Raw genomic sequence first — 27980 nt, forward strand, 5'->3', positions numbered from 1 at the left:
TGAACACAGCGGAGAGGTCGAGGAGGATGAGGGCGGCCATGTCTCATGGTCCAGTATGGTGTGAATGTCATCGGTAGCTGCGAGGAGGGCTGCCTCAATGCTGTGGTTGCTCCTGAATCCGGACTGTGAGGGATCTGGGATGTGTTTTGACTCGAGGAACTCTGTTAGTTGCATTTTGATTACCTTTTCTATTACCTTGGCTGGGAATGGGAGCAGAGAGATTACTCTGCAGTTTTTCATCTCCCTTGGGCCAGCAGAGGGTTTATTTAGGAGCGGCTTGATCACTGCGTGTTTTCAGTCAGTTGGAAAGGTGGCGATTTCGATGAAACGGATGATAGTCTGGCAGAGCTCTGGTGCAATGGTGGTGCTGGCCAAGTTGAAGAGGTTGCCCGTGAATGGATGGAGTTCATGAATTTCCAGGTGTCTTCTGTAGAGATAGGGGTCCAGTGGTTCAGGGTCTGAGGCGTGGGGACCATGCTGATGCTGGTGGGCAATAGGCGTGGGATTTGGTTCTTGAATCATTTGTATATGTCCTGGATTTTCCCGTGGAAAAAGGTGGTGAGGTTGTCGCAGAGGTCTTGAGAGGTGGGGATGTCCGAGGTGTCTGATCTGGGGTTTGTAAATTCCTTGACTATGGTGAATAGCTCTTTGCTGTTGTGTTTATTGGTGCTGATGCGTTCATGAATGGCAGCTCTCTTGAAGGCTCTGATGCACCGATGATGCGTGGTGACTGCATTTTTGTAGGCTGTGCGGTCTGCGGTTGTTTTGCTGTTGCTCCATTTTGGTTCCAGTCATCTGCAGTGGTGTTTGGATTCTTGGAGTACTGTCGTGAACCAGTGCTGGTTTCCGGTGGGTTTCCTGAAGGGGGCTATGGTGTTGGCACATGCTGTAATCCAGCGGTGAAGGTTGCACACTGTCACTCCTGTTTGTGGCATACAGTGGGTGGGAGAGGTGGAGGACACTTGGTGAGCTGAGCTTCTGTGACTTTGCTCCAGTTTCTGCCTGGGGTGGTGGCGTACGGTGGTCTTCGTAAAGGTGAAGTGGACACATTGGTGGTTGGTTCAATGGTGTTCGGAGAACTGCGAAATGGTGATGTCGTTTCCAGCCGAGAAGACGGGGTCGAGGGTGTGACCTGCTGATTGGGTGGGAAGGTTGACTAGTTGCTTGAGACCAAGGGTGGTGAGGTTGTCCAGAAAGGATGTAGTGTTAGGGTTGTTGTGGTTTTCATGGTGAAAGTTGAGGTCGCCGAGTAGGATGTAATCAGTGGAGGCGAGTGCATGGGGGGCAATGAGGTCGTGAAAGGTTTAGCTGAACTGGGGCAGTGGTCCGGGTGGTCTGTAGATGAGCGTGCCAGGAAGGGAGGTCTTCGGTTGGTCTGAATTTGGAAGTGAAGGAAATAGGTGGTGATTGGCTGGTTCAGCATTTCAATGGTGGTTGAGAGGCGGTGGATGTTCCTGTAGACTATGGCGATGCCTATTCCTGGCTGATTCACTCTGTCTTTGTGGACGATTTTGTAGCTGTCGGGAATGGCGGTCGTGATGTTCGAGGCTGAGGTGGGGGTGGTCCAGGTCTGTGTGAGGAAGGCGACATCAAGGTTCGATCGAGTCAAGGAGATTCCAGACCTCTAATGCGTGTTTGGCGGGGGAGTGGATGTTGAGGAGTGAGAACGCAGGGGAAAAAATGCAAAAAAGTGGGAAAAAGGAGAAAAAGAGATAAGAGAAAAAAAAGATGACAAAAAGGCAAAGTACCACACACAGAAAGGTACAGATGGGCACTAGGCCACCAGGAATGAGGCACAGGCGGGTGCCTGCGGGTGGAGGTGGGCCTCAAACTGAGGGGGTCATTCTGACCCTGGCGGCCGGTGGCCGCCAGGGCCACCGACCACGGGAGCACCGCCAACAGGCTGGCGGTGCTCCAACGAGCATTCTGACCGCGGCGGTTCAGCCGCGGTCAGAAGCGGAAAGTCAGCGGTCTCCCGCTGACTTTCCGCTGCTCGTTTGAATCCTCCATGGCTGCGGAGCGCGCTCCGCAGCCATGAGGATTCTGACCCCCCCTACCGCCATCCTGTTCATGGCGGGAAAGCCGCCATGAACAGGATGGCGGTAGGGGGGGTCGCGGGGCCCCTGGGGGCCCCTGCCGTGCCCATGCCAATGGCATGGGCACGGCAGGGGCCCCCGTAAGAGGGCCCCGCAAAGTATTTCAGTGTCTGCCTTGCAGACACTGAAATACGTGACGGGTGCCACTGCACCCGTCGCACCTTCCCACTCCGCCGGCTCGATTACGAGCCGGCATCCTCGTGGGAAGGGAGTTTTTCCCTGGGCTGGCGGGCGGTCTTTTGGAGACCGCCCGCCAGCCCAGGGAAAAACTCATAATACCCTCCGCGGTCTTCTGACCGCGGAGCGGTATAATAGGGGCGGAATTCTGGCGGGCGGCCTCCGCCGCCCGCCGGAATCAGAATCACCCCCTGAGAGTCTGGCAGGCTCTCACTCGGACCAGCAGCAGCAACAGGTGGAGCTGCGCAGAGGGGGAACGAGCAGATGCTGACCAAAAGGTCAGAGGAGTCGCCCTTTAACTGAGCAGTGGCCACCATTAAGAAGGGGACGGATGTGGGAGGGTCCGGTCAGGTGGTAGGCGGGAGGGCGGGAAATCGCTTTGCAAGGAGTGGAGAGGGTCCACAGGGACAGCATTGCCAGGAATGGAGCACAGTGGAAAAAGCACCAAAGAGTTGGAAAAAAGGAGACAAAAGAGATAACAAGAGAAAAAATATGACAAAAAGGCAAAAAACACACACAGACAGGTACAGTTGGCCACTAAGCACTAGGCAGACACTCTCACACCCAGAGACATCCTCCCACACAAAGAGAGACAGACTGTTTGGCCATGCATGAAGTGGGGTTGGGTGGTTATGGGGTTTAGCTGCAGGGCCTGGTCACAGGTCAGGACCTTTGCCCAACCCCGCTGCACATGGCCAATGGTGGTGCGCAGCATGGGGTTGGGTTGTAATAGGGTCTGGCCGCAGGCTAAAGGCTGTGCACAGCGGAGGCTGGATTAATATATAATAATGAAAATACGTAGATGTTAAAAAAACATTGAAATTTACTGAAAAAAGCAAAGGTTACAGGGTAGTAGTAGTTAGGAAATAGAATTCGAAAAACCATTGAAATTCAGGGCACGAATTATAGTTAGTTGAGATAACTCTAACTATAACAGGTGAAATTGTGCGTTTAAAATGTGAGCTGAACTATAACATCCCTGTAACCTTTGTTTTTTTTCAGTGAATATATATTTATTTATTTAGTTTGGGGATAGTGTGAGAAAGTACCTCTTTTGACATGGTAGCCCCCTACGTTTTGCCTGGAAAATTATGTGGTTTCAAAATGTAAGTGCTCTGGGCCAGATCTCTTTCTCAAAAACTGTGATGTATTTGCACTTCAGCCACCCTTGTAAGTCCCAAGCAAATATTACCGCCATCTTACTCGGGCATGAGTACTGAAGAGGGCTCCCAGAGCTGTAGCACCAATTGTGCCACTCTGAGAGGCCCACACCAGCCTCATGCAGACTGCCATTGCATGTGCATGACAAGTTGTATTTCAAGGTTGCAAACTCAACATGGCACTCACCAAGCATGCCATGTCCACTAACATGGCATAAAATATAGGTAGGTCACTCCTCTGGCAGCCTTACAGCCCTAAGGCAGGATGCACTGTAATGCATGTGAGAGTGTATGTGTGCATGAACAAATATGCCCAAACTGTGTCTTTGCAAAACCTTAAGACATAGTAAGTGTACAGGGAAGCCATAGCAAATACGTCTGTTGAACACTGGTCATTACGAGTTCCCCAGCTACATGATGGCCTCTCTGAATAATGGGCTGTTTGGCATCAAACAACTCAGAATAATGAACCCACGCTGATGCCAGTGTTGGATTTATTATACAATGTACCCATGGGCACCTTATAGGTGCCACCTGCAAAATCTAACAGCAACATGCTTGCTGATTCATCTTAGTCAGCCTGCCACCAGAAGGCAGAAGTCTGGACTCCTGAGGTGAGAGCCTCTGCTCTCAGGAATCAGAACACAAAGGGCCTGATTCTAACTTTGGAGGACGGTGTTAAACCGTCCCAAAAGTGGCGGATATACCACCTACCGTATTACGAGTCCATTATATCCTATGGAACTCGTAATACGGTAGGTGGTATATCCGCCACTTTTGGGACGGTTTAACACCGTCCTCCAAAGTTAGAATCAGGCCCAAAGTCTTTCCTGGGTGTAGGTGTTACAACTCCTCCCCCAGGCAGGCACCCTACACCAGCCGTCAGCTTCAAAGGTTTTACCGATTCGACAGTCATCACTGAGGTGTCACCTGGAAACCTGAAGGACTCTAAAAAAAACCAGAGCATCTCCAGCCTTCTGCAAAGCACCGAGAACCTCCCTCAGAGTGAAGGTATCACTATCCTGCAACCTACTAGCAAGAAACCAGTGAACTCTAGTTCACAGACCAGCCACTGACCAACGAACTGGACAAGGCAGCATGACCAAGTTCCACCTAACAGACCAGAAGAACAAAATCTACTAGTGTGCCAAGTTTGGTAGCACTGCGACTTTCAGGACCTGAGATGTACCATTGCCTGGTGGTAATAGACGCCCAACATCGGACACCAAGAAGGAAAGTCCACTCCAGACTTTCAAAAACCCAGAAGCAAGCAGCAGTCAAGGGACTTCGGGAAACCCAAGAACCACCCCCCACAAAGGCCCTGCTGACCTGAAATCTACCCTCCAAGTGACCTGCTCCTGGCTCCAAGGTCGTCCTGACACACAATTCTTGGCTGACTTATCTGCATTGCACCCGGCATCCCTGGCCCCTGCATTTGAAAACCAGCTGTGCTCTAGGGATCCCTAACCCCTTGTGACCTCAAGACTCCAAGGGGACCCACTGGGCTTACTTTTTAGCCCATCTGTGCAGTGTGTTTTTAAGTGGTCCGCTCCTCCTTTGTGCACCACCTCCAAGACTTTCAGCAGCTGCTCCCGTTTGAATCGCTAACCAGCCGAACTTCTCCGGGGGCCCACTGAACATCTCAAGAACCGTGACCCCTAAAATTAAAAGGTGACACTTGTGAGAGCATTGCCTGCTTTTATATGCAATTTTAAAGTTTTTCCCATTCATTTTTATGGTGCGTTGTTATGCACAAAAAGGATGTAGTCTCTAAACTTTGAAAAAAAGTATAACAAAAGAAGTACTTACAATATATTAATGATCTTGGTCCTAAAAAATGTATAAAAATCTGTTGTAAATTGGTCTCGAGTTATTCTTCCTGTAAGTGCAAATGCTTAGCACATCTCCAAGATAAGCCTAACTGCTAGCCCACACTACCACATAAACAGTGCAATAGGAGGTCTACTTTTTACCTCTGATTACCAAACTGGGGTTGCTTGGAGTCTCTGCACAGTGCACAACTTTTTCATACACAATATAGATAGCCAGCCTCCTACACCAGGGACTTTATAATTAGGATTTGAATTTACTCGCACAAAACCATAGAAATTAAGCAGTTAAAGTTATGGTTAGCTTAAATAACTGTGTGAGTAGGTGTGTGAGTGTCTGACTGGGTCTGTGAGTGGGTGCACAAGTGTCTGAGTTAGTCTATGAGTATGTGTGTGAGTGTTTGAGTGGGTCTGAGTGGGTGTGAAAGGGTCTGAGTGGGTCTGTGAGTGGGTGCGTGAGTGTCTGAGTTAGTCTATGAGTATGTGTGTGGGTGTTTGAGTGGGTCTGTGAGTGAGTGTGTGAGGGTCTGAGTGGGCCTGTGAGTGTCTGACTGGTTCTGTGAGAATGTGCATGAGTGTTTGAGTGGGTCTGTGAATGCGTGTGTGAGTGTCTGAGTAGGTCTGTGAGTGGGTGCATGAGTCTCTGAGTGGGTCTATGAGTGGGTGCATGAGTCTCTGAGTGAGTCTGTGGGTGAGTGCATCAGTGTCTGAGTTGGTTTGTGAGTGATTCATCAGTGTCTGTGTGGGTCTGTGAGTTGGTGCATGAGTGTCTGACTGGGTCTGTGAGTGCGTGCGTGAGGAACTGAGTGGATCTGTTAGTGGGTGCATCAGTAACCGAGTGGGTATATGAGTGGGTGTGTGAACATCTGAGTAGTTCTGAAAGTGGGTGTTTGAGTCTCTGAGTGGGTCTGTGAGTGGGGGCATGAGTGTCTGCGTGGGTGTGTGAGTGGGTGCATGAGTCCCTGAGTACATCTATGAGTGAGGGAATTAGTATATGAATGAGTCTGTGAATGTTTTTTTCGAAAGAGTTTGTCATTATTCACAAATTTATCACAAAGTTACACTGGGGGCTGTGCTGAGCATCGGAACGTATTCTCGAATATAGGGCATGGTAAAAAAAGAATTTTAAACTCATAATTTGACCTTCAAACACCCCTATATCACACCTTTGGGGTCCGGCTATCTCCACCCTATTATTTTTTATCCCCGGGGACTGTGTCCCATTACCTAAAATGGTGGCCGCAACTTTCTGGTCAGGTTGCAGCCAGCCAATCACAGCATTCCTGGTGGTGCACGCATTCGTGAATACGCCACGATTGCTGCAAAAACATTGTGATGTACCCACCGCCCTAAATATACAAATGTATTTTCCTTTAATATCTCAATAATGAGTGAACAGATTTACACTGAATAACAAAAATCACAATCTGTGAAACAAAATCTAGCTTTCTGCCAAATTTGGTGTAATTCCATCCAGCTGGTCAGGCTATAGTCATGTTAAAAAATCCTATGGGAATTAACATGGGAAATTCACTTTTTTGCCCCCCCGCCCCATTGTCTCGGCCCCCGCTTGACAGATCACTACAAAACTTTCCAAGTGCAACAAGAATCACCGGCACACTTTTTTTTTTTTTAGAAAATTTTGTGAAGCAAAAAGGTTAATGTAACATTATAGTCAGATAAAGTGTTCAGCAACAACGTAACGTTTTAAAATCTATAAACCGCAGAAATTCACCAGTAATAGTTAGCTATCTCAAGTAACTATAAGTCGTGCCCTAAGGTAACTAAAATGTATGCCCCCAAGGTATTTTAAAGAATGTGAGGCCCATTGCAGCCTTTCTATGTCAAACATGAGGTTCTGGGAGGGCTGTCCCAATGCAAAGGAAATATAAATGTTTGGTAGGGTTGTCCTGAAGGCCAGAAAAGACAATGAAGAAGTTCAATGTCATCACTAGGGTGGGTGCAGTGCTTAATTTGAGCCGGAGGTTTCTGGTTCGGGGCACGGGCACTTATTTTTGAGGGCCGGCACTTAGGTTTCTGCATCAGGCATTTACTGCGCACAAAAGACACATAGGGAAAAGGCAGAGGAAGAGAAAAATGAAAATGTGTCACAAAGGGGGAAAGCAGAAAGCTGCAAGAGTGAATTGAAGAGGCAGGGATTGGCTGTAAATGGATTAAAGAGGGCCGAAATGTCTTTAGGATTACGTTGCATCAGCATTCAGTGCTCGCACATTTACATGCAGCAGCCACTTGTTTCAAAGAAGAGCTTTGAGCATCAACACATTTTCATTTACAAATTAAGAAATGGGTGGATGAGACCCATGTGAGAGGTTTGCTAGAACAGTAACATATCATCAACATTGAGCGATATGGTGTGTATATCCTTCCCCAGCGGTATTCCCCAGTCTCTCATAGTTGTTTGGAGCTTGACAGCCAGGGGTTCAACGACCGGCAACATGAATAGCAGGGGGAAGTGTAGTCATCCCTGTCTGGTATCTCAGACAATGTTGAATGCCTCAAAGATATGGCAGCCAGTCTTGAGTCTAGCAGTGGGAGAAAAGTATAAAAATTGCAACAAGCGTATTAAAATTGTGCCTAGTCCTTATCGCTTCAGCACCTCTATCACTTATTCCCAGCTGACGGTATTGAATGCTTGTTCAAGGTCAATAAAAATACAGGCTGACTCTGGCCGTTTATGCCCAGCTTTATCCATCACATGGTGTAGATGCTTTATATTGAGAGATGTGCTATGTTGTGGTGCAAATCCGTTTTGGTACGGATGGATAAGTATTAGTAAAAATAGAAGCATGCAATCTTCAAGTATCTTGCTAAGGATTTTACAATCCCAGTAAAGGATTGATATTGGACATTGGTGGGATCACATTTAGGTCTGGGTTTGGGGGTGGTGAGTACTTCTCATGGCACTGATGTTAGGCAACTCAATTGTACAGCTTCCACATATAAGCCCAGATTTACAAGGCCAGAGTGCCTCCTTACGCCACACTATCGTCATTTTTTATGCTAATTTGGCTCAAGGAGATACTTTTTGCTGCATCATATTTACAAAGTGGTGTAATGCATGCATTGCACCAATTTGCGACCCACTGCACCACATTATACCTGCATTAGGCATAATGTATGCAAGGGGGGCGTTCTGGCGTTAGGAGGCCCACAAAAATGTCACAGTGACGATTTTACCGAGCCATTTTTGGTGTCATTTTTAATGCCTGCTCAGAGCAGGCATTTAAGTGACACATCAATTTCAATCAATGGACCTCCTTGCACTTTGCTGCACAGGGTCGACCCTGCTTAGCACTCCTGAGATTGGGTGCATTCAGGACTCCGCAGGTCACGGGCCTCCGTGGAATTCCACAGAGTTTTTAATCAATGGAATTTACAAGTGGAGCACCATAAGGTTCATCGATCTAGGACTGGGCTGCAGTTGGCAACATGGAGTGAACTGGCAACCATACGCATAGCTTAATAGAGCATCACATGAGCTGCATTTTTGCAAAAAACATTAGTGAACCACCATCTCCACATATTTAGTGGCTTTAAATGGCACATAGCTCTACTTTTAAATTATAGTTAATACTTGCAGGAGCTTTCAAAAAGATTCTAACCCCGAAGTCAATAACTCTCCAATCAGGAACTAACAAACTTTAAGGGAAACCAAGAGGTGATGGGTGCCGTTTTTCCGGCCAAGCACTGCACACAGGCCCTGCTTCACCCCACAGCTCAGGAGTATATCTGAGTATGACTGGATGGCACATACACACTTCGCCTTTTCTCTGTACTTTAAAGTAACTATATGTACCAGGAAGGCCGGACTGGGGAACCAAAGTAGCCTAGACGTACATGATCAAATGAAGCCACTCTCTTCATCTCCTTGTACAATGTCTCTCTTTTCAGCCATCCATTCTCTCTCTCTCTTCCCTCAATGATTGCTTTCTCTCTTCCTTCCCCCTTCCTACCTCTCTCTCTCTGTCTTGAAGTCGACTCTTGCCTGCTACAATTAACCTCTTGGAACCAGGAAAAGTAGCAGAGGCCCAGGAACTTTCACTGACTTTGAAAAACCGAACTCCAAGGGCTCTAGTCCACTGGAAACATGCACGGTGAAATAAAAGGCCTGTCTGGACCTCTTTTTCCTGGAGGAGATGGAGTGAAAAACATAGCTCTATAATATACATATACAAAACGTACTTTTGAACACTATTTAAAGGGTGTTGATTGCAATTTTAACGGATCTCAGTGATGCTCATAACTTATGTATTATTTTATCCCATTTACTGACTTACAATCTGTTGTCAAATCATCACTTTCACTCGTACCTTATGCCCACGTCTAGCCCTTCTAAATATTAGGCTGCTTTTGGCCTGTCTTGCCTTATACATTAATTAACGCTCCTGACGTTTGTTTTTCCCCTTTGTTCCTCAGGAGATCAGTTTAGTGGATGTCTTTCCAAACAGATGTGCCTGGATCTTCAGTCTAAACCCAATTCTAATGTTAGATGCTGTGAGACAAGTCATTGCACTTAGAACCAGAGGAGTGTGGACAGAAGATGAGCCTCGTAAAGATGCAGCTAACTTCTTACACGTGTACAAAGGAAGATGGAAATGACACTGATGCCTAAGAACCTACTGGGTCAATTACTACTACTGCAATCTTTTACTGTCATCTCTTGCTTCATTTGCTTGAAAAACAAATTTCTTTGTCCACCATAACGCTTTAACTTTGTTGGGAGTTTCATGGGATGCTATTTTTGGGTAACACTAGCAGTAATAGTAGGAAACTGTCCCACCCGGTGACCTTGTTAAAAAGTAATGCAATGCATGTTCTCAATTTGCTGTTTGCCATATTTGGAGCTCTATCTCCGTTTTGCCCAAGCAAAAGAAGTACTGTGCCTCTAAATATTAATATTTGATCTCTTTGATATCTTGTTTCACATTTCCAGTTTTCTTCAAATAAAAGGCAACCTTTCATGAGCGAAAAATGAAAAGCATAAACCTTTGCTAATTTCACTTCTTGTGTTCAAATGTCATTTCTTGAGCCCTTTTATGAATGGATGCGCTGTTGTAGTGCTTTGTGCACATTAGTGCACACTAGCGACAGACAAAACTAGAAAATACCGACACAAGCAAAACATTTGGAGCCCTATTGGGGGCCCTATTCATATTGGTACTTTACACACGCTTACTAAAATTAAAGGATCATTTTAACTCTAGGCATATGTCTAGTGTTTTGGCAGTTGAGTCACCCCCTGTACTGTCACATACGGTGTCTGATTTACAAGATCTACAATTGCTCATGTCACTTACAGATGACACCTGTTTAGATATTAATGATTTAAGATATGATTTGGGCATTGAAGAAAGTACACAGGTTAATAGTGGACTTAAACCAGTTTCAAAATGTGTGCCTTATGGAACACATTCCAACATTGATCTTTTTCGTACAAGAGTGACTAATGATATGTATAGGTGTATAGATAGGTGTAACACTTCCAAATTTAGTAACAACAACCTGACCCAAATGTAGAGGAAAGCATTACATTCCCTAAAATCTGATCCTTTGCTGGTTATTAGGGAGGCAGACAAAGGGGGAAATTTAATACTAATTAATAAAGTTGACTACCTTCAGGAAATTAATAGACAATTGAATGACAGTGTATGCTATGAACGTATCATGGAGAATCCAATGAAATCGCTTGGTGATTTAATTAATATGCGTTTGGATGACTGGTGAGAGAGTGGCCTTATCCTAGATGGGGAATACAAATATTTGAGAGTACATGAACCACGTTTCCCATGTATCTATGTACTGCCAAAGATACATAAAGGGGATAAGTTTCCTCCTGGCAGACCCATTATCTCAGGGAATTCTTCCCCTACGGAGAGATTATCTGAGTATGTGGACACATTTCTACAACCCTTTGTACACAGTTTACCTGCTTATATACAAGACAGTAAAGACGTATTAAATACATTTGATGATTTTGAGTGGTCGGGTGACCTGATGTTTGTAACCATGGATGTTACTAGTCTTTACCTGTGTATTTATAAGCAGTTCGGGATCAGAGCGGTTGAATCATTCCTACGCACAAGGACTGCAGACCACTGGCAGCATAACAATATGGTGATGGAGATGATTGACATCATCCTTTCAAAGAACTTTTTCTTGCATGATGGTCAGTGGTTCCATCAGATACAGGGGACTGCGATGGGTTCCAGGTTTGCTCCCTCGTATGCCTGCCTTTTTATAGGCTGGTATGAGAGGGAGCATGCATGGGGCAAGCATGCTTCCCAATGGACGGATCTATTGGTTTTTTAGGGTAGATACATAGACGATATTATACTCATATGGAAAGGCTATGTTGAACAACTTTTGGCGTACCATATTTTTCTTAATGATAATCCTTTCAATGTCAAACTCAGTTTACAATATAGTAAGGAACATAATGACTTTCTTGAAATCACATTCTATGTTGAGGGTAATAAGATACAGAGTACCCTCTTTAGGAAGCCTACGTCATGTAATAGTTTCCTACATGCCAGCAGTGCCCATCCTAAATCTGTGCTTAATAATATTCCTTTCGGAGAAATGGTCCACATAAGACGCAATTGTAGCACCAACAACACATTCACTACCCATGTTGATAAAGTTAAAAAAAGATTTAGAAATTGAGGTTATGGAGAACATGTCCTGACCAAGGCGGAAAAGCGAGTAGGACAGCTAATGAGAAGTAACACACTTGTAATGAATAACAGCAATATTGACAAAAGAAGAAATGAGCAGACCTCTGTGCAATTTGTTACCCAATTCTCTACATTAAGCAATGATATATATAGGATCATCAGGAAGCATTGGCATTTATTATTGGAAATACCTAATATTCGTAGTTGTATCTCGAAAAAAACCCAGATAATTTATGGAAGGGGCAGAACTCTTAGAGATCACCTGTGCCCTAGTTATATCACTACTAATAAATTATTTACGTGGTTACCTATGGTTCCACTAGGTTTTTTTATATGCCATGAATGTAACATTTGTAGTTTGGGTGTTAATAAGATCAAACATTTTTGTTATAATTCTCATAAAAGTTATGAAATCAAATACTTTATCAACTGTAAAACGATATATGTTGTTTACATTGTAGGATGTGGATGTGGTAAAATTTATGTTGGTAGCACGATAAGGCCTCTCAAACTGCGTATACAAGAAAATGTCCGTGCAATCAAGAATAAAGACATGAGATATCCTTTGTCACTTCATATGTTGGAACAACATGCAAATGATAATAAGATCTTGTTCCATGGGATTGATGTGGTACCATCAAATAAAAGAGGGGGTGATAGAGAACTGGCCCTGTGGCGTAGAGAGGCAGCATGGATATGCTGCTAACGCGCCGTGAGTATGGGCCACAATACTGATGAAGAATTCCACTACTTCCTCTAGATAGACATCTCTTGCTAGGTGTAGAAGGCTGGACTGGCTTGTAGTGAGTACCAAGGGGTACTTACACCTTGCACCAGGCCCAGGTATCCCTTATTAGTGTATAGGGTGTCTAGCAGCTTAGGCTGATAGATAATGGTAGCTTAGCAGAGCAGCTTAGGCTGAACTAGGAGACGAGTGAAGCTCCTACAGTACCACTAGTGTCACTTGCACAATATCATAAGAAAACACAATACACAGATATACTAAAAATAAAGGTACTTTATTTTTATGACAATATGCCAAAGTATCTCAGTGAGTACCCACAGTATGAGGATAGCAAATATACACAAGATATATGTACACAATACCAAAAATATGCAGTATAGTCTTAGAAAACAGTGCAAACAATGTACAGTTACAATAGGATGCAATGGGGACACATAGGGACAGGGGCAACACAAACCATATACTCCAAAAGTGGAATGCGAACCACGAATGGACCCCAAACCTATGTGTCCTTGTAGAGGGTCGCTGGGACTATTAGAAAATAGTAAGGGTTAGAAAAATAGGCCACCCCAAGACCCTGAAAAGTGAGTGCAAAGTGCACTAAAGTTCCCCAAAGGACATAGAAGTCGTGATAGGGGAATTCTGCAGGAAAGACACAAACCAGCAATGCAACAACGATGGATTTCCAAACGAGGGTACCTGTGGAACAAGGGGACCAAGTCCAAAAGTCACAAGCAAGTCGGAGATGGGCAGATGCCCAGGAAATGCCAACGGTGGGTGCAAAGAAGCTGCTACTGGACAGTAGAAGCTGAGGATTCTGCAGGAACGACAAGGGCTAGAGACTTCCCCTTTGGAGGATGGATCCCCCACGCCGTGGAGAGTCGTACAGAAGTGGAAATACAGCCAACAAGCCTTGCTAGCTGCAAATCGTGCGCTAAGGGTTTTTGCGTGCTGCTGTGGCCCAGGAGGGACCAGGATGTCGCCAATTGCGTCTGGGGACAGAGGGGGCGTCGAGCAAGACAAGGAGCCCTCTCAGAAGCAGGCAGCACCCGCAGAAGTGCCGGAATAGGCACTACGAAGAAGAGTGAAACGGTGCTCACCCGAAGTTGCACAAAGGAGTCCCACGCCGCTGGAGGACAACTTAGAAAGTCGTGCAATGCAGGTTAGAGTGCCGTGGACCCAGGCTTGGCTGTGCCCCATGGATTTCCGCCGGAAGTGCACAGAGGCTGGAGTAACTGCAAAAGACACGGTTCCCAGCAATGCAGTCTGGCGTGGGGAGGCAAGGACTTACCTCCACCAAACTTGGACTGTGGGAGTCACTTGGACAGAGTTGCTGGAATCAAGGGACCTCACTCGTCGTGCTGAGAGGAGACCCAGAGTACCGGTAATGCAGTTCTTTGGTGCCTGCGGTTGCAGGGGGAAGATTCCGTTGACCCACGGGAGATTTCTTCAGAGCTTCTAGTGCAGAGAGGAGGCAGACTACCCCCACAGCATGCACCACCAGGAAAACAGTCGAGAAGGCGGCAGGATCAGCGTTACAGAGTTGCAGTAGTTGTCTTTGCTACTTTGTTGCAGTTTTGCAGGCTACCAGCGTGGTCAGCAGTCGATTCCTTGGCAAAAGGTGAAGAGAGAGATGCAGAGGAACTCTGATGAGCTCTTGCATTCGTTTTCTAAGGAATTCCCCAAAGCAGAGACCCTAAATAGCCAGAAAAGAGGGTTTGGCTACTTAGGAGAGAGGATAGGCTAGCAACACCTGAAGGAGCCTATCAGAAGGAGTCTCTGACGTCACCTGCTGGCCCTGGCCACTCAGAGCAGTCCAGTGTGCCAGCAGCACCTCTGTTTCCAAGATGGCAGAGGTCTGGAGCACACTGGAGGAGCTCTGGGCACCTCCCAGGGGAGGTACAGGTCAGGGGAGTGGTCACTCCCCTTTCCTTTGTCCAGTTTCACGCCAGAGCAGGGCTAAGGGGTCCCTGAACCGGTGTAGACTGGCTTATGCAGAAATGGGCACCATCTGTGCCCATGAAAGCATTTCCAGAGGCTGGGGGAGGCTACTCCTCCCCTGCCTTCACACCTTTTTCCTAAGGGAGAGGGTGTAACACCCTCTCTCTGAGGAAGTCCTTTGTTCTGCCCTCCTGGGCCAAGCCTGGCTGGACCCCAGGAGGGCAGAAACCTGTCTGAGGGGTTGGCAGCAGCAGCAGCTGCAGTGAAACCCCTGAAAAGGCAGTTTGGCAGTACCCGGGTCTGAGCTACAGACCTGTGGGATCATGGGATTGTACCAACAATGCCAGGATGGCATAGAGGGGGCAATTCCATGATCTTAGGCATGTTACATGGCCATATTCGGAGTTACCATTGTGAAGCTACACATAGGTAGTGACCTATGTGTAGTGCACGCGTGTAATGGTGTCCCCGCACTCACAAAGTCCGGGGAATTTGCCGTGAACGATGTGGGGGCACCTTGGCTAGTGCCAGGGTGCCCACACACTAGGTAACTTAGCACCCAACCTTTACCAGGTAAAGGTTAGACATATAGGTGACTTATAAGTTACCTAAGTGCAGTGGTAAATGGCTGTGAAATAACGTGGACGTTATTTCAATCAGGCTGCAGTGGCAGGCCTGTGTAAGAATTGTCGGAGCTCCCTATGGGCGGCAAAAGAAATGCTGCAGCCCATAGGGATCTCCTGGAACCCCAATACCCTGGGTACCTCAGTACCATATACTAGGGAATTATAAGGGTGTTCCAGTATGCCAATGTGAATTGGTAAAATTGGTCACTAGCCTGTTAGTGACAATTTGGAAAGAAATGAGAGAGCATAACCACTGAGGTTCTGGATAGCAGAGCCTCAGTGAGACAGTTAGTCATAACACAGGTAACACAGTCAGGCACACTTATGAGCACTGGGGCCCTAGCTGGCAGGGTCCCAGTGACACATACAACTAAAACAACATATATACAGTGAAAAATGGGGGTAACATGCCAGGCAAGATGGTACTTTCCTACACTAGGTCCTCATCATTTCCCCTTTTTGGCTATATTCAATCTATAATGCCATAGTACTAAGTGTTTATGAATTGGATACTCACTTCTAATCGGTGGTGAGTTATAATGGTTATATGAACTGGTGAGCTATACAAACTGGCTGATATCCAATATACAATTTGCCTATATCCTTCCCTTTGCCGCCTTAACCATCTACACTATTGACTACATCTTGTCAAGATGGTCAATACTTTTTTCTAAGCGACCAGAATTTGGTTCTCTCCATTTTATACTAATATGACTTAGTACAGGCTTTTATCCTTTTTTAATTTTTTTAGGGCTTCATTAAAATCTTTTTTAAGCCCTGTCAATGCCGTATGGGTCTTATACAATCGTATTATAGTATAGATGACACCATTCCAAAATGGCCGACGCATTTACCCGACATGGCGACCAGTCTAATCATAGAATGGTCGCTATAGCAACTTGCATGCCACCTGTGTCGAATAATCCTCTCACCTGGATTTTCATGGTTTAAAAGCAGACGCCAGGCTGGGTTCGGCTTACTTCTCACTCCGACCTGGACGGATATGGCTTATCCCTTATGATATGTGGTAAGCGGCTACTATTTGCTTTTATTTTTACGTCTTTGAAGACATTCCGGTTAACATCATTTATGGTTAAGCATTTAAATATACTGCAAGCGTTTCGTCTGTACAACTGTCACTCTGTGAAACGTTTCTCGCATTATATGCATTTCAGCGTCTTTCTCCACTTGGATTGCCTTGCAGTGACCATAAGAACTATGAGTATATGTGATGTATTAACTCTTATATTGATCACGTATATTACTGTTAAACCATTGCATGCACAGGTTTTCATGGTTCAAGAGTTGTGTTTTCTCTTAAAACAGAAACACCTTTACTTATGCATTTATCTATTCAAGCTTTGGCCATTACATTCAAAACGCATTCTCTCCTGTTTGTTTGAAATTTATTGTGGGTGTCTTGGTGTTCCTGTTCTGTGATATTTTTGGCCATTATCCATGGCTATTTTCTTACGTATTTTGATAATTTCTTTTTAAATTCTTTACAATTTTTTTAATATATTAAATATACGCATGGGCAATGTGTAATTATGGTTGCTAACTATTTTCCAACTTGTGTGATATTACATGGTGTCATCATTCCTTTTAGTAACAATGGGTTAGCATTGGACATCTACCATTTCAATATTATGGAAAGACAATCAATTTAAAGACTATGCAGATATAAGGTATGACTTGTTTAAATTATAATCACCTTCTTATGTCTCTGCATACAAAATATATACACTTTCAGAAATTACAGAATTATGGTGATATTACAAATTACCAGAATTATGCGGATATTATCCATATTTCTTTTACAATCTGCTTTTGTACCTTTTCTTCTGTATGGTTTCTTTCTCATCCTTTCTTGTAAATATTGGTAATATTTGTTATGTGGTATATTAACACATATGTTTTTATTGACCATATGTGTGACTATTTCTTAAACACTATTTGTACCTTGTCTCTGATAATCATAAGTATTTGTATGATAGATGGTTTTGGTATGTCCTTGTATATATTTTATATGTTTAATTGTTTATGTATTCATTGTACTCTATTTGTCCTGGTGTGATACATACATTCTTTCTGTCATATTTCAGCCCTGAAGAAGTCCTTCTGTTTAGGACGAAATGCGTTGGCTGATTGTTCGTATATGCAAGAAAAAGCAATAATAAATAAATGAAGATGGTTAAAAGACAACGTAGTGTTACTGGACTTTACTGACTTTGCGCAGTGGTGCACTATCTATATATCTTCTGTATTTAATCCCGCTGGAATTGCCCTATTGGTGGCAGGTGCCGTGATTTGTGCAAACGTAGAGCCATAGATATGAGGCTATAATACAGTTTACGGATTTTCAAACTTTCATGGTAGTTGGGGACAGGTGCATTTTTAAGGCTCAACCCACCACCAATCTAGTAGTAGTTCAATTTACACATCTAGATTTACTTCTGTAAATTTACTCTTGCACCCAGGTGTAAATCCACACTTTCATGCTATTCACTATTCACAAGTGTAGATTTACACATAAGTTTAGACTTACATGATTCCACCCCGTCAAAGTGGGGGCAAGGCATCTAAGAGGAGGGAGTGTAAAGTTACTACTTAACATTTCACACGTAGCGGCCTACTCATAATGATAAATTATGTTTATATTTACTCAAGTTCATATATACCACTACTCCTAGGTGTAACTCTACAATATTTTCGTATTCACCATTTACGTGTGGTGCTTAACACCACGTTGTAAACTTACATGTTTCCACTCCACAAACCAGTCCTCTGGAATTTAGGAGTGTAAAGTTAACAGTATATCTGCACAAGTATGCAGAGATCTTCAAAAAAGTGGAGGAGATCTTCCTGTAAGAAAGTGCAGTTAACATTTTTATTAATGAAACATTACTAAATATTCTAATGTAAAATATCAAATGTATTTACATACTTCTTTTTAACCAAGAACTAATAAAATAACATTTTACAGTGCATTAGCTCATCACATTAAATGGTTATTAAATCATTAGTTAATTTAAATATATTATTTCTATTTATAAATAATTTAAGAAAAACAATAATGTTTAAAAAAATCCCCACATTTTCTAATATTTTATTTGCATTCAATCGGAAGTAATCTTTGTAAAAAAACTATGTATTTTATTCATGTAAGCTATTTTTTTATAAAAGTTTAAATGTTTAATTTTTAAAACCTTTTAAAATACTAATATCATTATTTAATAGTAAAATATATGTTATTACTATATATATATATATATATATATATATATATATATATATATATATATATATATATATATATATATATATACTCACCTGAAAAAATTAAGGGGACCTTATAGTTAGGTTCTGTATTTACTCGCACCAAACCCTAGAAATTCTGCAGTTATAGTGAGAGTTATTTCGAGTAACTATAACTCGCGCCCTAAGGTAACTATAACTTGTGCCCCCACCATGCACAGTTGATTCTTCAATAATTTGACTGCTAATGTTTCATTTATATTTTTAATGATGTAATAGAAGTTGTCATGAGTGCTGTAATATCTGGGGTAATTAGCACTGCATGGCAAGGGCTGAGTTATAATTACCTTAGGGTGCGAGTTGTAGTTACTTGAAATAAATCTAACTGTACCTGGTGAATTTCTAAGGTTTTGTGCGAGTAAATTCAGCACCTAACTATAACGTTCCTGTAACCTTTCTTCTTTTCAGTGAATTTATGGTTTTTTTAACGTAAAGTAATTTTAACTATTATACGTTCATCCAACCATCGCTGCACATTGCCTTTGGTCATGCACAGCAGGAGTTGGCCGCAGGGGCGGTCCCTGGGGCTGTGGAGGGAGGCCATACGGGCCTCCCCCATTACCAATAAACATTTCGCCCTAGGGAGGTGGTGGTCCCAGGGCTAATATAAGCCATAGGAGGGGGGGCATTTTTTTAAGCCCCCAAGGCCTACAGGACCTGGCCCACTTGGGGCCAAAATAAAAGAAATCCACAGATTTTTCTGAGATTTTTTTTAAAACTTCTTTTAAGGCCTGGCAGGGTCTGTGAAGGACCCCTAGACCAAGACTAAGGCTCAGGGGGACCCTGGCCCCTTTGTTTTTCTTTTTTGTGGGACTCTGCTGAAGCCGAGTCCCAAAATGATGCCAACACTTCCTTATTGAAGTGTTGGCAGACAATCGGATATCAGCATGAGTACGGTTGGATCTGTGGAGGATCCACATCCCTAGATATCTATATTTTTAAAACTCTAATATCTCCAAAACTAGTGAATGGATTTACACTAAATCACAAAAAGCACACTCGGCAGAACAGGATCTAACTTTCTGCCAAATTTGGTGTAATTCCCTTAAGTGGTTTAGGCTGTAGGCGTGCCTGAAGACCCAATAGAAAAATTATTGGGGAAAACGTGTTTTAGGTCCCCCCCTTTTTGTTGGCCCAAGCTTGACCGATCGCCTCAAAACTTTCAACACAGCAACTGAACCCACTGAAATATAAGTTTTGAAAATTTCATGAAAGTTCGTCAAGCAGCGCCAAAGTTATTGGCAAAACAAAAAACACTCTTCCTATGGAAACTGGGTCCTAACTATAATTACCTACTGGCGACTGCCAGTAGGTGATATTAATAAATATATATGTATATATTTGTTTTTTTCCAGCCACTCTGGAAAAAAACTGAAACATATACCTATATATCCATAGACCCCCGCACAGAACCATAGGAGAGGCCCTTAGATTTGTGAATAGCATTTTGTGGGACATAAGTATTGCTACTATAGTATTATCTTACATACTACTAAAATTTTGCATACAAGAAACACAACATTCGTAGGTGGGACTCAGAATTCGGAATTCAAGGCTGCTGTGGAAGTGCCAATGAGGGTTAATTTCATATTTTCTATCAGGTAAAGCATCATCAGGATGAATGCCTTTACTCAGAAGCCCCCCTTCTCTAACCCCAGCTACCTAAAGCACAAGAAAACCTAGTCACCTTTCCTATGATAGCTGTTTTTGGAGGGAAGACAGGGGCTGCTGTAACAACTAGATCATTCTTTTGTCAAGAGAGTGTGACAAGTTTAACTTTAGGCACAGTGAGGACTGCCAGGCTGATCTACCCACCAGGGCATCCTTTCATACCTTGTACATAGAACCACAGGCCTGGAGAAGACTTCCCAACTTCTACAGGTTTGAAAACTCTGACAAGTCACAGTCCACAGACCCTGGACTACGGGCTCCAGACACCAACTGCTGGTGTCTCTGTCTCAAGTTACCCAGGATACACTTCCAGAGGGCTGAGAAGGCATTGCCTTCTTAGGCAGTATGGAAAGAGTGGACTGGCTCTCCAGTTATATCTTTATAGGCCCGGGCTGTGAATCCCCAGGTCTGGGCTCCTTCCACTGGCCCTTGATATCACAAAGTGCTAAGATGTGTTCCACAGGCCCAGATATTGCCCTCCTCCCATCATGGGGTGAAAAGCTTCCACAGGTCCTGGTCAGAGCTCCAGCATGGTTGGGGTACATTACCTTGGGCCTGGGCTCCACTTACCAACCTGCGGTATCACAAAGTGCCCAGAGTGGGTTCTGAAGGCCTGGAGAGGGTTCCCCAGCTTCATAAAAGTGGAAAGCTTTGAGGTCTCCTAGTCAGAGCTCTCACTTGCCCAGGTTGCTTTTCTCTGGGCCTGGGCTTTATTCTCTGGCTCATGGGGCCACAGAGTTCCCAGGACAGGATTCCACAGGCTTAAGGAATGTGCGCCAGTCTCTACAGTGTTGAAATCTCTAACTGGGTTTAGTTAAAACTCTAGTGGACCTGAGATATATTCCTCCAGGCCTGGGCTCCATTCACCTGCCCAGGATGGGGTTCTGCAGGCTTGGTGAGGGTTCCACTCCTCAGATACTATGGGAAGCTCTGACAGGTCCCAGTCAAAGCTCTGAGATGCATACCCCTTGACAAGGGCTCTACTTGCTTATCCATGATATCACCAAGTGCCCAGAAAAAGGTTCTACAGGTCCTGGCCAGAACTGCAGCAGGGATCTGCTTCTCAGAAGGGATGGAAAACTCTGACAGGCCCAAATCTGAACTCCAGCATGCTCAAGATGTGTTCCCTGAGTCTACACACAATGTGTCTGCCTGTGGAGTCACAAAGAGAGGTTCCATATCTGTTGGAGGGCACCTCTGCTCTTGGAGCATTGGAAGGTCCACGTTGGTCCTAGTCAGAGCTTTGTGAGGCCCTGCCTATTGGCTTGGACAGGAGCCTTAGGCCTATACTCCATCTATCAACCCAGGATGGCCTCTGCACCCATCCAGAAGCCTGTCAGGGACTACTGTGCCCCTCTGGGATTAAAAAGCTCTTAACGGATGCCAGAGAGAGTTACTACTGGGACCGGGGGTCCCAGAATCCAGCTACTAACCTGAGGTGTCCCTCCATGCCCAGCCTGCTTTCTGAGTGTAAGTAGAAAGTTCCATCGATCTCCAGTTCAAATGTATATTACAAACACATGTCCGGGCTTCAGATGTCTAGTCATTCAGAGCTGGGTCATCTGGTAGCACACTATAAGCTAAGAAATGAGTGGTACAAACAGAAGACCTAGCAGCTCTGAAAGTACCAATGAGGTCTTGTTTGAATTTTCTTTCTCAGGTAGGGCTATAGGATGTGGTACACCTTCCCTTAAATGTCCCCTCTGTCACCTAGGGTGCAATGACTGCAATAAAACCTAGGGATTTTCCTCTGTCTTAGTAGGGTGATGGTGCTCGGGGACCACTTCTCATCTGATTGCTCTCCCAGGGCTGTGTAAGGGCCCTGGCCACCCTGCAGAGGGCCCTCAGGGTCCTGGGATTTCATCCACCTTCCAGACTTGCTCCAAGGACCTTCAGTGGGCCTGACTTCCTAAAAGTAGGCAGAAGCATGAAACAGAGATCCCAGGCAAGGCAGCCTGTGTAGGGACAGTCTAACCAGCAGCATACTGTTATTGACTGGGCATCCTTGGTCCATTTAGAGATTTACTGCTGAGTCAGCCTCTACTGGTATTTCGAAGAAAGAGCTGCCACCCTGCCTCAGACCGTCTACCATTTTTGGAAGGACATCTCTGTGTCTTCTAAAAACAATAAGGCAAAGGCTATCAACTCTGGCAGATCACTCCCTCATAGTTTGATCACAGTGAATGTGGTCGGGTAGTACTAGCTCCAGATGCCCCCTGGGGGTCCTAGCCTTGTACACCATGCTGTTACACTCCTTCACTCAACACATTTCTACTGCAGTTTGGCATAATTGTTATGGTTTTTGTACCACCTAGGACAGGGGTGAGGCATTTCTCTTGCAAACGCTGGCCTAAGTATAAAAGCCGCCCCTCGCAAAAGGGAGATGGGGCTCCCTTGGGCTGCGGGAGGAGGGGGAGCAGGCAGTCCCCAGCACTTGAAAAGAAAATGCCCCCGGGACTTGGCCCACCCGGGGGCTTAAAAAAATTAAGCGATTTGTTTTTTGTTTTTTTTGCCAGATCCGCAGATCTGCCGCGCATCCAGATTAAATTAAAAAAAAAATGTTTTTAAGCCCTGAGGGTGTCCCTCTGGGACCCTGCCACCAGAGTGAAGGGGTCACGATGTCTGTACCCTGACCTCTTTTCTTTTTTTAATATTTTTTTCTGGGATTTGGCTGCCAAGTCCCAAGATGACTGCCAGCACTTCCTGGTTGAAGTGTTGACAGCCGATTAGATCTCCGCACAAGATCGGGAGGGGTCGCAAATACTTTGCGTCCCCATATATACAATTGTTTTTCCCATTAATTTCTCAAAAACAGCTCAACGGATTTACACAGGAGCTACCTTACTGCCACATTTGGTGTAATTCCATCCAGCTATCACTGTTCAAAATCCCTATCGAATCCCTATGAAAGAATGAATGGGAAAAAAAGTGTTTTGGGACCACCCCCCCCATTTCTCAGCCCTCCCTGGATGGATTATCCCTAAACTTTCCAGACTGCAGCTAACGCAACTGGCAAATGTTTTGGGAAAGTTTTGTTAACCCCTTCGCTGCCAGGCCTTTTCCCCCTCCTGTGCCAGGCCTTTTTTTTGCCTATTTGGGGCAGTTCGCGCTTAGGCCCTCATAACTTTTTGTCCACATAAGCTAACCAAGCCAAATTTGCGTCTTTTTTTTCCAACATCCTAGGGATTCTAGAGGTACCCAGACTTTGTGGGTTCCCCTGAAGGAGGCCAAGAAATTAGCCAAAATACAGTGAAAATTTCGTTTTTTTAAAAAAAATTGGAAAAAGTGGCTGCAGAAGAAGGTTTGTGGTTTTTCCCCTGAAAATGGCATCAACAAAGGGTTTGCGGTGCTAAACTCAGCAGCTTCCCAGCTTTCAGGAACAGGCAGACTTGAATCAGAAAACCCAATTTTTCAACACAATTTGGGCATTTTACTGGGACATACCCCATTTTTGCAATTTTTTGTGCTTTCAGCCTCCTTTCAGTCAGTGACAGAAATGTTGTCAGGCACGCGACCTCGGGTAGGCACACAGCAGACCACCAACGGAGTTGAATGAACTCACCTTGGTCATGAGGTTTTACGCGTCCCTATGATGCCCTGTCTTTACATGGGATGGGCGACCTACAACTAGACTGACTGTGACGACTGGTCCACAGACTGTAAGTGACCTCCCAGCATTTACGGTTTTTTGTTTTTTGTTTTTTGTTTATTAAGGAGAAGTTACAACTAAACGGTCCTGATGAAGCGCCAGTGGATCAATTTTTGACCGTGTAGGCGCGAAACATGTCGACCCAGTGTTAGGAGTGAATACTCTCTCCTCCTTTCCTTTTTTTAGGAGTATAGGAGACATTATTTCCCTTGATACTTCTTCATTTATTTTTAATCTTGGCCTGACCCTTACTATAAACATTAAATTGAGTCATTAGGTGTTCAGAGCCAATTTTATATACCCTTCACTCTCCTTTCCTCCTCTGTCAGCACGTTCTGCAGACCTAATTTGATCTGCAGAACCGTTTTCCGGTTGAAGAGCCACCACTTCTCGTGTGGTGGCCCGTCAGACGTTGCAGTGCCGGTCTGGCGAGGAGTCAGCCCGATGATGATGCCTAGCATCCTATTGTAATGCTTGAGGGTACTCCTACAACACCTTCTTTCAGTCTACTTTTCGTCCTCATTGACAATACTCTTTCCTTGGAACAGTGTACTCATTTCTATTATAGGTTCATGCACAGGGAGAAAGTACACTGGACCAGTAAAACCTCCCAGTCCCTCTCGTGTTGACAGTGACAGAAATGGGCATTAAACCAATGCTGGATCCCAGAAACCTAAACATTTCTGAAAAGTAGACAAAATTCTGAATTCAGCAAGGGGTCATTTGTGTAGATCCTACAAGGGTTTCCTACAGAAAGTAACAACTGAAAAAGAAAAATATTGAAATTGAGGTGAAAAAAACATCAATTTTTCTCAACGTTTTACTCTGTAACTTTTCCCTGCAATGTCAGATTATTGAAAGCAATATACTGTTACGTCTGCTGGACTCCTCTGGTTGCGGGGATATATAGGGCTTGTAGGTTCATCATGAACCCGAGGAACCCAGAGCCAATGAATGAGCTGCACCCTGCAGTGCGTTTTCATTCTATACCGGGTATACCGGGTATACAGCAATTCATTTGCTGAAATATAAAGAGTAAAAAATTGCTATCAAGAAAACCTTTGTATTTCCAAAAAGGGCACAAGATAAGGTGTTGAGGAGCAGTGGTTATTTGCACATCTCTGAATTCCGGGGTGACCATACTAGCATGTGAATTACAGGGCATTTCTCAAATAGATGTCTTTTTTACACACTCTCCTATATTTGGAAGAAAAAAATGTAGAGAAAGACAAGGGGCAATAACACTTGTTTTGCTAATCTATGTTCTCCCAAGTCTCCCGATAAAAATGATACCTCACTTGTGTGGGTAGGCCTAGCGCCCGCGTCAGGAAACGCCCCAAAGCGCAACATGGACACATCCAATTTTTTGAAAGAAAACAGAGGTGTTTTTTGCGAAGTGCCTACCTGTAGATTTTGGCCTCTAGCTCAGCCGGCACCTAGGGAAACCTACCAAACCTGTGCATTTCTGAAAACTAGAGACCTAGGGGACTCCAAGATGGGGTGACTTGTGGGGCTCGGACCAGGTTCTGTTACCCAGAATCCTTAGCAAACCTCAAAATTTGGCTAAAAAAAACACATGTTCCTCACATTTCTATGGTAGAAAGTTCTGGAATCTGAGAGGAGCCACAAATTTCCTCCCACCCAGCGTTCCCCCAAGTCTCCCGATAAAAATGATACCTCACTTGTGTGGGTAGGCATAGCGCCCGCGACACGAAACGCCCCAAAGCGCAACGTGGACACATCCAATTTTTTTAAAGAAAACAGAGGTGATTTTTGCGAAGTGCCTACCTGTAGATTTTGGCCTCTAGCTCAGCCGACACCTAGGGAAACCTACCAAACCTGTGCGTTTCTGAAAACTAGAGACCTAGGGGAATCCAAGATGGGGTGACTTGTGGGACTCGGACCAGGTTCTGTTACCCAGAATCCTTAGCAAACCTCAAAATTTGGCTAAAAAAAACACATGTTACTCACATTTCTGTGGCAGAAAGTTCTGGAATCTGAGAAGAGCCACAAATTTCCTTCCACCCAGCGTTCCCCCAAGTCTCCCGATAAAAATGATACCTCACTTGTGTGGGTAGGCCTAGCGACCGTGACAGGAAATGCCCCAAAGCGCAACGTGGACACATCCAACTTTTTGAAAGAAAACAGAGGTGTGTTTTGCGAAGTGCCTACCTGTAGATTTTGGCCTCTAGCTCAGCCGGCACCCAGGGAAACCTACCAAACCTGTGCATTTCTGAAAACTAGAGACCTAGGGGAATCCAAGATGGGGTGACTTGTGGGGCTCGGACCAGCTTCTGTTACCCAGAATCCTTTGGAAACCTCACAATTTGGCTAAAAAAACACATGTTCCTCACATTTCTGTGGCAGAAAGTTCTGGAATCTGAGAGGAGCCACAAATTTCCTTCCACCCAGTGTTCCCCCAAGTCTCCCGATAAAAATGATACCTCACTTGTGTGGGTAGGCATAGCGCCCGCGACAGGAAACGCCCCAAAGCGCAACGTGGACACATCCAATTTTTTGAAAGAAAATAGAGGTGATTTTTGCGAAGTGCCTACCTGTAGATTTTGGCCTCTAGCTCAGCCGGCACCTAGGGAAACCTACCAAACCTGTGCATTTCTAAAAGCTAGAGACCTAGGGGAATCCAAGATGGGGTGACATGTGGGGCTCGGACCAGGTTCTGTTACAGAGAATCCTTTCCAAACCTCAAAATTTGGCTAAAAAAACACATGTTCCTCACATTTCTGTGGTAGAAAGTTCTGGAATCTGAGAGGAGCCACAAATTTCCTCCCACCCAGCGTTCCCCCAAGTCTCCCGATAAAAATGATACCTCACTTGTGTGGGTAGGCATAGCGCCCGCGACACGAAACGCCCCAAAGCGCAACGTGGACACATCCAATTTTTTTAAAGAAAACAGAGGTGATTTTTGCGAAGTGCCTACCTGTAGATTTTGGCCTCTAGCTCAGCCGGCACCTAGGGAAACCTACCAAACCTGTGCGTTTCTGAAAACTAGAGACCTAGGGGAATCCAAGATGGGGTGACTTGTGGGACTCGGACCAGGTTCTGTTACCCAGAATCCTTAGCAAACCTCAAAATTTGGCTAAAAAAAACACATGTTACTCACATTTCTGTGGCAGAAAGTTCTGGAATCTGAGAAGAGCCACAAATTTCCTTCCACCCAGCGTTCCCCCAAGTCTCCCGATAAAAATGATACCTCACTTGTGTGGGTAGGCCTAGCGCCCGTGACAGGAAATGCCCCAAAGCGCAACGTGGACACATCCAACTTTTTGAAAGAAAACAGAGGTGTGTTTTGCGAAGTGCCTACCTGTAGATTTTGGCCTCTAGCTCAGCCGGCACCCAGGGAAACCTACCAAACCTGTGCATTTCTGAAAACTAGAGACCTAGGGGAATCCAAGATGGGGTGACTTGTGGGGCTCGGACCAGGTTCTGTTACCCAGAATCCTTTGGAAACCTCACAATTTGGCTAAAAAAACACATGTTCCTCACATTTCTGTGGCAGAAAGTTCTGGAATCTGAGAGGAGCCACAAATTTCCTTCCACCCAGTGTTCCCCCAAGTCTCCCGATAAAAATGATACCTCACTTGTGTGGGTAGGCATAGCGCCCGCGACAGGAAACGCCCCAAAGCGCAACGTGGACACATCCAATTTTTTGAAAGAAAATAGAGGTGATTTTTGCGAAGTGCCTACCTGTAGATTTTGGCCTCTAGCTCAGCCGGCACCTAGGGAAACCTACCAAACCTGTGCATTTCTAAAAGCTAGAGACCTAGGGGAATCCAAGATGGGGTGACTTGTGGGGCTCGGACCAGGTTCTGTTACAGAGAATCCTTTCCAAACCTCAAAATTTGGCTAAAAAAACACATGTTCCTCACATTTCTGTGGCAGAAAGTTCTGGAATCTGAGAAGAGCCACAAATTTCCTTCCACCCAGCGTTCCCCCAAGTCTCCCGATAAAAATGATACCTCACTTGTGTGGGTAGGCCTAGCGCCCGTGACAGGAAATGCCCCAAAGCGCAACGTGGACACATCCAACTTTTTGAAAGAAAACAGAGGTGTGTT

General features: G+C 44.8%; 1 long non-coding RNA gene across 1 annotated transcript; it reads left to right on the forward strand.

Annotated features, from left to right (window-relative positions):
• The first annotated feature begins 15043 nt into the window (after nt 1–15043).
• On the forward strand, nt 15044–17474 carry LOC138294163 (uncharacterized). The gene is made up of 2 exons (XR_011203231.1): nt 15044–16957; nt 17375–17474. It is a non-coding gene; the product is annotated as an uncharacterized lncRNA (long non-coding RNA).
• Nucleotides 17475–27980: the final 10506 nt, after the last annotated feature.

The sequence above is a fragment of the Pleurodeles waltl genome, chromosome 4_2 (assembly GCF_031143425.1).
Source record: "Pleurodeles waltl isolate 20211129_DDA chromosome 4_2, aPleWal1.hap1.20221129, whole genome shotgun sequence".
NCBI classification, from domain to species: domain Eukaryota; kingdom Metazoa; phylum Chordata; class Amphibia; order Caudata; family Salamandridae; genus Pleurodeles; species Pleurodeles waltl.